We start from the raw sequence: 14,082 nt of genomic DNA, 5'->3' as shown, positions 1-14,082 counted from the left end.
TCATCAACTCATCGAACAAGAAGGGATCATTTGCTGCAACATGAGCAGCTTGTGCGGTTTTAATGGATATTGCACTATACCGTTCTCTCTCCAATGGCCCTGACCAACCCCATCCAAACATATCACTCTTCCTCTGCACAGGCAACCCATCTCTTGCATGTTTGGACAACCGATGAAGGACACAACACTTTGGTATTTCAGTTAAATTCAGATGATGGAGAACAAACAGAATGTGTTTGCATGGCAGCCCTTTCCGAACCATCCTAAGACAACTGCATGTAATAGTTTCTTCTGAGTTACCTGGTTCATAAACAACATTATACCTAAACTTGTGGTTATCCTTCCATGTCACAATGAATGTCTCACGCCCAATTCCCACGAGCGTCTGAAATATCTCCAGCTGACCCATCTTATGCAAATCATCTTGCAAGATGTAGAAATTAGCAGGTGTGAATACTTTGGCGGCATGCTCCTCAAGGACTTTATATTCAGTAACAGACGGTGGTTCCTTCTGGAATGCCTCGCAGTCATCGTACGCCTCGTTCTCACGCAGGCGAACTATACAGTTCTCATAATGCACCACCAAATCAATAATTGTCATACCGTAGTCCAGGTGAAGGTGAAGGCAGGAGTTGAGGCTTTCACTCCTCTGGTTACTTCGCATACCAAGAAAAAAACCATCGGAAAGATATGAAGCTGCCCACAGTCTCCTCTTCCTGTACATCCTGTCAAGCCACTCTTCAGTTCTATCCGTCTTCCACTTATCATAGAAAGTTTTCCATCTCTGCTCAAAGTTCGCTTGAGAGGTGGCATAGTACAGGAGCGATCTGAACTCATCCAGTGACTTGTAATGCAGGTGCCTCTGCATATTTTTCTCGATATGCCACGAACAAAGACGATGGAAAACATCTGAAAGGACGGTCCGAATAGCCCGGATCATTGCAGCGTCACCGTCTGTGATTATTGACTTTGGCTTCACCTGACAGTTTGCCTTCATAAATGTCTGCAACAGCCACACGTATGTCCCTTCCGTCTCGTCAGCAATGATGGCACAACCAAACACTGTGGTGCAACGGTGGTTGTTAACTCCTACAAAGGGGACGAACGGCATACCGTATCTGTTCATCTTATACGTGCTATCAAACACGACCACATCTCCGTAGTCCTGATAGTCCCTCCGCGACTGTGCATCGCACCAGAACATACTCTTCAGTCGCCCTTCCTTGTCACGCACATACTCAAAAAAAAAACTCAGGGTCCTTCTCCTTCCTACTCCTCATAATGCCAACTGCCGTCTCTGCATCACCCTTTGCAATGAGCCTCATTTTTTCTCTGCAACAAAGATTGTAAATGTCCCTCCTGATAAGCCCGCACTTATCGTACGAACCGTATCTGCTGATGAAGTTGTCCATTATAATATGCTTTCTTATCCCGGCCGCTTCCATGGCCAATATCTCGGCCCTCTGCCCATCTCCGATCCGTCTGTGTGACCATAAAAAACAAACCTCGTCGGGCCGAGCCATCGCGTGGTTGTGATCATCCACGAATGATGCGACGAACCAAACGCCACGTTCTCTGTCCAGCTTCACCACCATATGTGCACCGCAGTCACAACGAGTCTCCGGTCTAAGCCTGCGCTTGCGGCCCTCCATGGTTATGAACTTGCTCTGCCTTCTCCCAGCCCTGGAGCAAAGAAACCGCCGGTACCGGATCATTCCCGAAGCACCTCGTTTCACCTTCTGTTTCCTTATGCTAAACCCGTGTTCTCTGGCGTGATTGTTCTAGAATATGTATGCATCCCCTTGCGACCGAAAGGTCATAGCCATGACCTTCCAATGTGTCTCAAGCATCTTCTGCTGCCTTTGAGCCTCCTCAATATCGATCTCTCCCTCATCGTGATCAACGCTCGGACCATCTGACTCCTCCTACAACATTCATTTCAAAATATATATGTCAATTATTATCATTTAAATCATACTATTGATCCATGTACAACATCTATCAACTAACCTGGCTCAAGTTATCTGTAAATGATTCCTGCCAACTATGTTGCACATTGTCAACATCCACATCTTCCTGGAAATTTGTACACAAAGATATACAGTTAGCCATGCCATACTTTGCAATTTCGAAAATAAAAAAAATATACGGCACTTACGTTTTCGCTATTTGCGCCATGTTCATTATTATCAAAATCCTCCGGAGGTAAGATATCATATGACGAGACGGAATCGTTGTCGCTGATGTCATCATCTTCGTTCAAGTTATCGTTATTGGTCTTAGTCACCTTATCAGTACCATTCTCGTCCCTCCCGAATGCAGATTCTTCGTCCATGTCAACACGCCTAACTCACAGAACTGCAAAACATCGTGTGTTAGGTTTAGTACAATGCATCATGCCCAAAGCAACGCTAGTTCTGTAAATCATGCCCTAGTCCGTAGAGGAGGCGCTGCGGCGGGAGGTTTTGATGAACCCTAAACCCTAAATCCGTACATGCATGAACTAGCCCTCACTTCTATCCAGCGGCGAGTCTACTAGACAGGCTTAAACAGGCTCAAGCCTACCCTCCAGAAAAACAATTTTTTTAGTACTGCTATTACTACTTTCATTCCAGCTCATTACTACATCTATTATCCAGTAGAAAACACACAACACCACGCATGCGCAGTTACGGGCAGCACAAATGAATGACCAGTCTGCATCAACTGTGTAATTACTCGTTCATGTACTGTAAACGAATTTAGTGCCCAACGCAACTTATTTGCAAAAAAAGAAAAATAAAAAAATGAGTTTGCATGCATGTATTCCTCACGCGAAACCTGTATCTATCCCGCTAGGTTTAGATGACGGGCATGACAAACCTTGGCCTGCGGTGTAGACGTCGACGACGTTCGACGACAGTGCTGCGGAGGCGGCGTCAGACGTCAGGCCCTTCACGTCCCCGGCGTACAACGACGACGGTTAGATGTGGCGACGAACGACGTTGCGACGGCGAGGGCGGTGTCGGACGGGGTTCGGGCGGCGAGGGCAGCGTCAGACGTCGGGCCCTTCACGTCCGCGTCGTCGGACGACGGTGAGATGCGGCGACGGGCGACGTTGGGACGGTGAGATGCGGCGACGGGTGAAGTTGGGACGGTGAGATGCGGCGACGGGGGCGGCGGCGGGCGACGTCCAGACGCCGAGGGCGGCGACGGGCGACGTTGGGACGGCGAGGGTGGCCTCGCACGGGGTTCGGACGGCGGCGATCCGCTGCGGCGGCGATCGCCAACTCTGGAAATACCGTGATTAGCGGACGGGCGACTAGATGGGCGGGCGAGAAGATGGGGGCGGGCCCAGATCATGGGTACTTTTTTTTTCATGCGCGCGGTATACGTATGCCCGGCAGAGCTGTACAATACGAGGTGGGCATACGTTTCTTTCGTATGCCAATTCTGCCCTTCTACGTTTTGTTGGGGGGGGGGGGGGGGGTCTACCGAAGCAAGGCCCTTAATACAATTTTAGACTTTGGAGTGTGTAAATTTAGATAAAAGTTTAGGAAGTGGCAATTCAAAAGCGAAAAATATACATTGATGCACTTGAGAGCAGAAAGATGAGATCGCTTACAAATGATTGCACAATTCCAAGTCCGAGCCCGGTGCCACCATGCCCAGCCTTCACTTGAACGTAGTTGTCAAACACAGACTCCCTCCTCTCATCAGGTATCCCAACACCAGTGTCAACAACCTCAAAATAAAACTCAACCGAATCAGGATCAATTTTCAAGGACAAGCCGCCATTCTGTTCGGCACAATTCTCACTCTTTCCAAGTAGCCGACCGAAGACCCTAGCGGCACGACAGCGGGGCGCAAACCTCGACGGGGTGCTGATCATGGAGCCCCTTATGACGAGGCGGTTGGCCCACGCCCGGAGCATGACATGGCCTTCGTGCGTGAACTTGATGGCGTTGCCGAGAAGGTTGTCGAGGATCTGCTTGACACGTTTACAGTCACCGACGGTAGCGGTGCACCGGAGCATGGAGAAGTCGCAAGGGTCCCAGATCACCTCGACACCTCCTGACATTCCAATGACGTTCGCCAGGTCCATGGATTCCTCGAGGACATGTGCCATCCTGAACTCGACCTCTTCTAGCTGTATCTTTCCAGACTCCAACTTGCCCATGTCCAGTATCGTGTTAAGAATATCTGAAAGTAACATAGGCATGTATAAATATATATATATGGATGATAATTAAGTCAACAGATGCTCAGCTGAAAACACATAGATGGTGTAAAGTTCATTTTTCTCGAATAATAAATTTATCGCTTATGCATAAATGAAAGGCACGATAACATGGTACATGGTACGTAAATGCAGCGAAATTTTTCCTAACCAGAAATTTGACGATAAAACAGTATTAGAACATGGTGTGTTTACTGGCCGCTAAGATATTCATATGTGATAGCTCCATTTCAACTATCCTATATTTTAATATTTTTAGAAAAAATAATTCTTTTTTGTAAATCAAATATTAATCCTTTACCGAACAGAGAATGATTCCTTAAATATTCTAGAAATTATAAGCAAATGTTATATTTAAAACGTAGAATTGAGCTCTTGGACACTTCTACAACTAAAATTGTAAACAAATTATTTGAGGAAACTTCGCTTTTACAATATGCAAAATTATAATGCTATGGTCAGGATCTAGTACTAAATAGTCCTATACATGGGAATGATATGTATGGATGGTAAGTAGGGCCATGGTTGTGGACTAACCGAAGACGAAGAGCTTATTGGTGCCGACATCCATCTGGTTGAGGTTATAGATGAGGTTGGTCTTGCCGAGGGCCTCCGACCGGGAGATCTCGATGAGTCCGGCGACAGCAGCGAGCGAGGAGCGGATGTCGTGGCTAGCGCGGACGAAGGCATTGCTCTTGTTCATGCTCTTGCGCTCCGTTTGCTGGAGCGCTTCCTTCTGTTGCACTAGGTCGGCCTCCAGCACGACCTCCCGCGCCCCGACCTTCCACAACACACGTGCATGAGGAAGCACACCACCATTGCCACTATCGTGACTGCACACACGATGCACACGACGGCCACCCCGATCCGTCGGACCTTGGTTGCCCCGCTCAACTCGCTGAGCAATAGCCAGACTCCCTGGAGAACAAGAAGAAATACAACCGTACATAATTGTTTGTACGATGTTGCCAGATCAAATTTTTAGACATACATATGTGTGCTACTGCGAAGAAGGAAACAAAATTTTCATGGAGAGGATAATCTTCGGATCTGGGATGAGAATATATAGGCGAATCACTTTGACTGGGCCGTTGATTTGGAAACTTTTGAGCTTTCTCTTTTACATAACTTTTTCTTCTTGAGAAGTCGATGACATTTGCTGCGAATATTTCGCAGATACTTGCCACCTTAATGCACGTTCTATGATGTGGTGTCATTAGTTAATTATAAGCTTAAATTTAGTACTTATGTGTTAGATACGCATATATGGACGATGGCTTGTGATGGATGCTAGATGGACAGGGTGTTACCAGGTTCACGCCGGAGAGGTCGAAGCTCGTGCACCCAACTTGGTCCGACCCGACGCTGTGGATCACGATACCGGGCTTGTCAATGGCGGACGCGGTGCAGTTGCTATCCGAGAACAAGGTCTTCATCAGCTTCGCGCCGTGGCCGGGCCTCCCACGAGCGAAAGGCTTATAAACCTTCGCCGTGCCCCTGTGCTTGTCGGTGATCGCGCAGTAAGTGTCCGCGGCCGGATCGGCCGCGGTGCCCAGGCTAGTGATCGTCAGGACGTCGAGATGGCCGAATTTCGGTCATTTTCAAAATTTTCGGCTGAAATTTGATCAAAATTTGACTGCAATTTAACTTAAATTTGACCAAATTTTGTCAAATTTGAGCAATTTCGGTCTAAATATACTTTTCGCCCCAGGCCGAGATGGCCGAAATTCGGCCGAAATCCATTTTTTTCGGCCGAAAATCAAAACACAGCGTGTACGACAGCGGAGACCACGGCGGTCTGGCCGACCGGCGCAGAGAAGACCACCACCTGGACGCTGGAGTGGACCCACCCGGCCTGGAGCGCCGCGGGTGAGCCGCTGTTGGCGGCGGCGATGAGCTGTGTCGCGTTGGGCAGGTGCTCCGGCCTCGTCGCTGGGACGGGGTGGCCGGTGAGACGGCCGGTCACCGGATCAACCGCCTGCTCGGTGTACCATTTGCGGCGTTGGCTCACGAGCTTCGCTGTCTGCTGACCGTCCTCGGCGCGGTAGTATGTCAACGTGGTGCCGTTCACGCTGGTGTATGACATCTCGGCCACCTGAGGCTGCATGGCCAACGCCATGAACAGATGTGATCCCACCTGTCAGGTAAACACATAAACATATATGTACATGAGTAATTCAAGTGGTGAAATTGAATGTATTGGGACGTGCCATATTTCTCACATATACATAGAATTTATATACATGCAAAAAGATACTTATTTGTCTGTGTATGTGCATGCGTATATATACATATCAATGCGCACATTTATACGGCAAATCAAATAAGATCATACGTATTAACAAGTTACCACCCCTCAGAAAAAAAAACAAGTTACCACGTCGGCCTGGGTGGTCATTAAAGATTGTTATTCAAAGTAAGAAAGTAATCGTGGTTCAAAAAAGGAAGGGCACATACGTGTTGAAATTAGTTACGATTGCAAAAAGAAGAAGGCAAAGTTAAACCATAGGGATGCTCGGTAAATTACCTGTCAGAAATGAGATGATTTGTTGCTAGGGATCTGCAAAGAGTGTGCGACCATGGTGGCGGAGTGGTTGGCTTCCATGAGAGACTGCATGCCGGCGGCGACATGCGCCAGCGACACCTTCACATCGCTCGTGGCGGCGCTACGCGCGGCATTATTTATGTGAGAGGAGACGAAGAGTACGCGACAACCACCGTAATCACGACCACTCCATGGGCAATAATCTACGTGACATCAAACACACTCACAATGAGTAAAAAATAAAATAAAATATTGCATAGTTATTAATTCAAAATGTTTTTTTGGCTTACAAGGCCGCGACAAGTGGCCTTGCAACATGTTTCAACTCATCTAACGGTGACATTTGTCGTCACATTCAATCGATATTCGCTGTGGCAATCCATCGGCATGCAAGCAATAACTCAAGATTCCGAGCATTTTCAATAATCTAGTGGTATCGTTTGTAGTGATATTCCACTAATAGATTCAAGTGGTAAGGTAATATTCTGGGTCTTTACGCTCACCTAACGGCAACATTTGTCGTGACATTCCATCGATATGTTTAATACAACGACATGAAGACAGTGGCGGCGCCAGGAAATGAAGGCTGGGTATTCATCCAAATTTTTTTTGCTCTAAATGTAGTATATGAACCAAACAACACAACAGTAGCAATATATGAACAAAACAACACTAGCATAACGTCAATAGCAATATTTCAATGTATCAGACCATAATGACATGAATACATAAGTACCTTTTGATTGATAAAGTGATGATATCCTTCTTACAATATAACTCTGCGGTCGCCTTTTTGGAACAGATTGATGACATTTTTATCCTTCACTTGATTGAGCTTCGTCATGTGTATGCACTAGTGCTAGCTGTAGGTTTCACTCAACCTCAACGGAAAGAGCAATTGGTGTGGATGTAGAACTTATTTTCCTTGCCTTTGAAGATTTTTCCCACAATTCAAACAAGCTAACATCCTTCTTCTTGATCCACATCACAATCACATAAACAAAGTAGAAATAAGTGGCATTTGCATTTTGGCATCAAATCCATCACATAAACATCCTTCTTCTTCAAACTTCAATGCCCATTTAGTTCAATTTCAGTTTACACACAAATCTTCATATTTCTTACAAAATACACAGGGCAAAAAGGCAAAAAATACCTTGGAGCTGGTCAGCTGGAGGAGACGGTTAGCCGTGGAGGGAGTCAAGTCAGCAGGGGCCACTGGAGGCCGGAGGCCGGATCTCGAAGGCGGACTGACGCCTTGCGGAGGAGACGGCCTGACGGCAGATGCGGGACTGGGACCGGTCGCCGGCGGGACGCCCTGACCGGAGGCGGACCAGATGCATTTCGCGGAGGGGAGGGGCGGAGCCGGAGGCCGAGGCCCGAGGGGAGGGAAGGAGAGGGCCGGTCGGACCTGGAATCGCTGCCGCCCACCGCCGCTAGGATTGGTATTGGGAATCGGGGCATCCGAGGAGGAAGACTGGGAAGTGGGAACTGCTTGGCTGGGAGAGGACGAGAGGCGCTCGCCTGCTTGGCTCCCCGCCCACGCGAGTTGCGCAACCAACCAGACACCGCTCGGTTGTCTGTCTGGTTCGCTGCGTGGCTCGCTTTTTCCTCTGTTTGGACTAGGCCAAAATAACGTATGTATATTGAAAAAAAAAATTGGGCCTAAATCTTGGGTTTTCCAGGGAATACCCAGGAAGACCCCAGCGCCGCCGCTGCATGAAGAGCGATATATGAGCATACGACAAAAGAGAGTTCTTCTGGTAATTATGTCAAGAGTGGGCTTTGCCTCACGCATGTGGGGATATCCATGTTGTACGGAGCATAAGTATAACTATGTAATGATGAAAACTATGTAGAACTACTTTGGAGTCCACGCCTTACACACGTGAAAGGATATCTATATTGTACGGAACAGATTCCTAATCACAAGAAGAAAACTATATACTTTTCGATTCGACGCCTAAAACACACGTGAAAGATATCCGTATTGTACGGAGAGCAATTTTAATTACAAGATGAAACCTCATAGATCTAGTTTTCATCACTATCTAAGGAAAGGAGATAGCGTACGTCTGACTCGTGTGCGAGGATATATGTATTATATGAACTGAAGCATCAAAGATGAGAACCGGTTAGATCTACTTTTCAAGTCTACGCCTACTTTACAAATTTAGGAAGGTATCTATAATGTACGGAACAACAGTTTAATTACAAGATAAAAAAATTAGTAGATTTGCTTTTGAACATCGCAAACAAATCTATGGATGTGCAAGCATATAAACCATATGGATCTACTTGTCAGTCGGGTAAGCAAACAGTGGATATGCAAGGGAAAACAATCAAGAAATAAAAAGAGCCATTGAGTTTATGTAGAATAACAATATTAGCCATGAGTTTCATAAAAAGAAGCCATGTACATGAAGTGGTGTTTCATACCAGTGGGATTAAAACACAAGAATTTTTGAAGAAACTAACCCACTTGCCAACCTATACAGCCATCCTGAAAGTATTGTAAAGTATTCTACAGGAAGGAAATCTCTCTTAGGTGCCGGTGAATAATCCTTTCTAAGGTGGGCGGCCTTTTATAGATGCTCGGGGGATTACACTTGTGGGCTTGGAGCGCCGCTGGTTTTCCAAATCCACCGTCACGGTCTATTTACCATGTATAGTGGAATTGTGTTCCTGCATCACAGAAAAAAGTGATATTTTTTCCTGCACCACAATAAAAAATCAGTATTTAATATGTAAAATATAGGTATTTATTATTTAAAATATTGATATTTACTTTTCCTATCTAATATCAATGTGTGGCCCGGTATAGACAAACGTTGTGATAGAAAAAAGGATAGTACGCGATCTGGCAATCAATTGCCAAATCAGGGCCTAATAAATTATATTTTCCTCCCATTTGGGCACAGCCTTGCACGGGAGCAGTGTTGCCAGCCAGACGATCGCCATCCTGTTGTGCAAGTGTCCAAGGATCAATTAGCTTCCTGTCTTAGATAGTAGAATTATTAGTTTTGTTAAGGTAACTCTTTGTTACGTTTTTTTTTTTGAGAAAACTCTTTGTTACGTTTGATGCTAAATATAGAGCCCAGGCTCGACTTATGTTGAAGTGGCTCCGTTACCGGGAGTCAAGGACAGCTGAGATGAATCAGGTCCTTTCCTCAAAAAAATGAAAACAAATAATCAGGTCTTACTAGTTCAAACTCAACTCGTTAGTGGATCATTAGCTGGAAATCTCCAAGCACGGGACGGGGATGTGCCATTATTTTGTCCGCACGCACGCGACATCGTGTGTTCCACTTGTGTGTCGAGTGTGCAACATGTAGGATGGTTTGTGTGAGAGCATACACCATGTCACCTATACTCTGATAAGAAGACAAGACACATACATAGCTCTTCCTTGCATATTGTAGTTAGTGGATCTCTCTGATTGATTTTGATATATGCATGTACACTAAATAGACTCATTTTGATGGGCACAGTTTCTTTCTAAATGGGATCTAGCTAAAAGGATAGCAGATACAACCAGATAATCAGCTAAAAGGACTCGATTTTTTTTGTTTCAGATGCCGGTGATGAATGGCTATGAGGCGACGAGGCGCATCCGTGAGGAAGAAAGCCGACACGGCGTCCGCACCCCGATCATTGCACTGATGACGAATTCCCTAGAGGAAGGGCTGCGGGAGGCCATCGAAGCTGGGATGGATCTTCACCTGACGAAGCCGATACCAAAGCCGAAGATCGCAAGGATTGTTCTTGAGCTCTGCAAACAAGACAAGAACTGATGCTGTTATACTCTCGCGAGGATATTTAATTATTTATCACTCATGCATATGGGAATAGTGTTAGTAATCAAGATCTTACTCCTGCAGTTTCAGCTATTGCTAATGGGGTTGCTAATGCAAGGTTGTCAATGTCGTGCCAAAATTACAATGCATCAAATGATTTATGTTTTGCAACTTTATAAGATGACTGCCCTTTTTTCTATTTTTAAACAAAAAAATGGTCACAGGATTATACAATATAAATGACTTCCCAAAAGTTCCATACCCCATCCCGAAACGCGAACCGAGTGAGCTCCCATCACATAGTTGAACTGACAACAATGGTGAGCACCACACACAAAGAAAGGTTAAATCCTATTCCAAGTCATAAGAGACCCCTATATGAGACCCATGATGGTTTTTTCTGTTTCTTTCTTTCTTTGGTTTTTCTTATCTATTTTTATTCGTGTGTCTCTCTTCTTTCTTTCAAATTTTCAAAATCTTCATTGAGGTTTACTTTTAGAAAAATATAGTTGTTTATCTCTTGTTTCTAGAGCAAATAGAAGAACTATTTTTAAGTATATCTAGTTGCATGAACTACTTCTTAAAATACTTGAACTCTTGTTTGCGTGTAAAACATGAGGATTATTTTCTAAAATCTACTAAAAAATTAAATATAAATACATGGACTTTTTTGAAATGAAGTCTATTTAAGATCCTGGGTGAAGATCAAGTCATTTCTTCACACCGACCGAACAAATATCTTAAGGCATGAGATGAAGATTATTTTTAATGCATACAACCATTTCTATTTCGTATGTGAGCATTTTCATTTGTCACTGTTTTTCCTATTCTTTAATCATTATTCAATAAGTTAAAACTTGTTAAATATAAAGTGCATTCCCCGAAATATATATTAACAAAATGAGTTAAAGGGCCGTGCTACCGGGTTGGCCCATATAGAGTAATGTTCACTTCTTCGATTTTTTGTCAAAACAAACCACCTGCTCACTGGAATTGCCAAAAAAGACCTCCTCTGGGACAAATTGACAAAAATGACCCCCATGGCCGAAGGGGTCCTTTTTGTCAATTTGTCTCGGAGGGGGTCTTTTTTGGCAATTTCAGTGAGCAAGTGGTCTGTTTCAACAAATATTCCACTTCTTCACCTGTTGTAGCCATTTTTTCTAAATGATCCGACTTTATTCATTAAATAGATAAATTACATCAGACACATGGATAAGAAATATTCAACCAACACTTACATCAAAATTCTTTTACATTGCTGCCTCTCGTTTCAATGAAAAAGTCGTAGAATATCAAACTTGCACAAGTTGTACTACCTAATAGGTATTTTAAAGCTGCATGAGCTACCTACCCTAACGGGTCAGAACCTAAGATCGTTGAATGTATTGTGGCCAATGAAACACCACTTACAAGGCAGGTTCTCGAACCGTCACTTTGATGCCATACTATCGGGGGAAGAATATCGGGAAAACAAAAATGTGAAAATAGGAGAGCCATGGACTAAACCAACCTTTTCCTCACACTTGCGGCCACTCCGGCCTCGATAGGTCAAAGCGCCAGACGATAACCCACCAGAATTAGATCCGACAATGCTGAAGGAAAAAAACACCATGTGCTCCCTGATGCGTATGTCTTGGTCACGATAACAAGAAAGAGATAGAGCCATGTGACTTTTATTTTGCGTGACATTTCCTTCACCGTCTAGATGCGGCAACCACTGACATAGAAAACTAAAAATATAGTCTAACTAGTCCTCAACTTTGATCCATGCCCTCCTCCCCTGCCGAAGTGGCCACCAAAAACGTGAGAAACATGTGAAAACACAAGCTAGAAGATAGGGCTTTCTTGCGTCCTTCAGGCATTATAACGAGGCTGGGGATGTGATATTTACAACTCATGCTGGTGGCTACACTCGCTCCGCGGGAAGGGATCTCCTATTGCGTAGGACATTGCGCGACCTATTAACAGATACAGTGGTTTTTATTTTATTAAATCTCATAATTTGTATAAACTTTGTCATAACTTTGAAAAAAAATTTAAAAATTATGTGTTGCGCAATAATAAAATGTTATCAACATTTTACTACTCGAAGAATAAATGTTCATGCCTTTGAAAAAATGTTTAATATATGTGCAAAATGGTCAAATATTTTCTCAAATATTCTCATGACACGGATTTGTGACATAAAAATGATGTGCATGTATATAAAGTATAAACAATGTTCATCTGGCATCAAAACAAATTTCACTGCATACAAAAATGTATTCATGTATTTCAAAAAAATTATATGTTAGAGAATAGTTGTTCACGCGTGTAAGAATATATATTCATGTAATTCAAAAAAAATACGTGCCCCTAACCATGCCCCACCAAAGAAACAAAAGGTGATGAAAATTAAACACACAAAAATAAAGCAATAAGCATTAAAAAGAATAACATAAAAAATATGAAAGAAATATAAGAGAAAAGTGGGAAATCAGGAAAGAAAAAACCAAAAGAGGAAAAAACGAGAACCCCATTATTGGGCCTGGCCTACCCACAGACAATACAAGCTAAGCAACTCCTGCCAGATTGTTTTAGAAAACATTTTTAGACATGTCTCATATTTTTCAAATACATGGCTAACAATTCTTGAAATGTATGTTTTGATGCCTACTTTTTTCCATACATGCATATTGTATATTTTTCTCATACATCTAAAATAATTTGCTATATATGTTTAACATTATTAAATACATGGTTAACATATTTTTAATAATTTATTAAAAAAATTGCGTTACACGTTGAAACATTTCTGATACGATACCAAACATTATTTGTAAACTACGTGAATTTTTTTATAGATGAGATACAATTTTAAATATTCAGAAAAATCATATTAAATTTTCAGCGTATTCTGAGCACTTTAATTTTTGGGTCATTTTTATTGCACAGAAAATCCAGAAAACAGGATAAACATGACATTTTATTTTATTTAACTAAGAAAAACAGAAAACAAAAGGTAAGGACAGAAGGTAGTGACAATTAAATTCATCAACTTCATACATCTCAAAGATGATCCATTAATAAGGTTGATCAAGTCTTATTAACAACCACATTCTATTAGCATGGAACCGAAGAACTTTCATGAAATACTAAGTTACCTTAATAGGGATATGCATGTCCCAAACAATAATTATATCATATTTCTTTTTGGCAGTAGGTAGAGGTAGTTGAAAACTCCCAATAGTGATTGTCGGAGATTTTTAATAATATTAATACCATTCACTTGGAATTGTTTATTAGGAAAATGCACTGTATGCTCATTAACATTGTTAGGAAAAGTGACCTTGATTTTATTGCAATCGATAACAGCCCCTGCAATATTCAAAAAGGGTCTACCAAGGATAATCGACATGTTGTCCTCCTCGGGCATCTCAAGTATAACAAAGTTAGTTAAAATGGTAACATTCGCAACAACAACAGGGACATCCTCAAAAATACCGATAGGTATGGCAGCCATTTGCAAAGATATTTCAGAA

The 14,082-nt window shown here is 43.2% G+C and overlaps 1 pseudogene; it reads right to left on the bottom strand.

The window, feature by feature from the left end:
• The window catches only part of LOC123157157 (probable histidine kinase 2), a 35,191-nt pseudogene extending 25,925 nt beyond the window's left edge, over nt 1-9,266 (bottom strand).
• Nucleotides 9,267-14,082: the final 4,816 nt, after the last annotated feature.

Source organism: Triticum aestivum, chromosome 7B, assembly GCF_018294505.1.
Source record: "Triticum aestivum cultivar Chinese Spring chromosome 7B, IWGSC CS RefSeq v2.1, whole genome shotgun sequence".
NCBI classification, from domain to species: domain Eukaryota; kingdom Viridiplantae; phylum Streptophyta; class Magnoliopsida; order Poales; family Poaceae; genus Triticum; species Triticum aestivum.
The sequence above is the reverse complement of the archived record's forward strand: the minus strand, read 5'-3'. Positions and strand labels throughout refer to the sequence as shown.